Source organism: Electrona antarctica, assembly GCF_951216825.1.
Source record: "Electrona antarctica genome assembly, chromosome: 11".
NCBI classification, from domain to species: domain Eukaryota; kingdom Metazoa; phylum Chordata; class Actinopteri; order Myctophiformes; family Myctophidae; genus Electrona; species Electrona antarctica.
This window is the reverse complement of record NC_136792.1, coordinates 48,940,650-48,942,004: the sequence shown is the minus strand read 5'-3', so window position 1 is coordinate 48,942,004 and position 1,355 is coordinate 48,940,650.

Genomic DNA, 1,355 nt, shown 5'->3' with positions numbered 1-1,355 from the left:
TCTGACACAATGGAGCAGACTATTTTTAAGCACAATGCAGTACTGTACGTAAAGGTAGCATTGTGTCAGCTCGTTTGGTGTGACGATGATGAGACGACACATGCTGTACGTATAGCTAACAAGAACGTAATCAGTAAAACAGGTACAACAGGTGGTTCCCAAACGTTTACATGTCAAGGGACCCCCCCAAATTGACACTAATTAGAAGAGAAGAGATAATGTCAGGGACCCCCATATAGAGAAGATTCCAACAAAATGGACCCGTTAGGGTTCATTTGGTTCCATTTGTACATGGGGTCCATTTGGTTCCATTTGTACACTCTCTGAGTTACAGACACATAAGGGTCCATTTGGTTCCTAACTATCATTTAGCTGGGGACCCCCTGGAGCTCCCTCAGGGACCCCCTGGGGGTCCCCGGACCCCACTTTGGGGAACCACTGGTGTAAAGTAGTATATTTTTGAGTAAATATACTGTGCGTGTTTGGATGGGGGTCCATTTGGTTACCACTGCAGTGGTAAATGGTGCATTTATATAGCGCCTTTATCCGCCACCAAACCAGCACATCAGGAGCAATTAGCAACATCAGGAGCAGTTCAGAGTCTTGCTCAAGGACACTTGAGCAAGGCTAACTCTGGGGGAGCCAGGGTTCGGGCTGGCAACCTTGCGGTTCCCATCCAGCCACTCTGCCCCTGAGCCACCGCCACCCCCTGACTATGTGCACTGGGGGTCCACTGCAGTGTTCTTTCACTGCAGTGGAATGTTATGTAATGGTTGACAATGACAACAGGACCACATGCCTCAGTGCTTTCTGCATGGACCTATCCATCACCGCCGCGCGCGCAGCCGCACGCACCCGCACGCACGCACGCAGCACGCACGCACGCACGCACGCACGCAAGCACGTACCCCTACTATACACTCACACTACACACGTTTGCACTGCAGTGCACAAGGTCATATACAGCTATCCTGCAACGCACACACTCGACACAGACATACACACACACACACACACACACATAACACACACACACACACACACACACACACACACACACACACACACACACACACACAATCTCTCCTAGAGGCACGGCGTCCGCACACAGACTTTCTTCTTAGATATTTTGGGGGATTTTCCTGCCTTCATTTATAGTACAACAGTGAAGACCGACAGGAAACAGGGAGAGGAGCGACCAGGAGTGGACCGTGGCAAAGGTCGTCAGGATTCGAACCCATGGCACGCTGTTAGGTGATATGTATACGCACCTGGACCGCTGGGCCAACGGGGTGGGCGCCCCCAAGTCTCTCTGTCTTGTTTTGTATAAAGTGAGTGGCAAAGTCAGTGAGTTT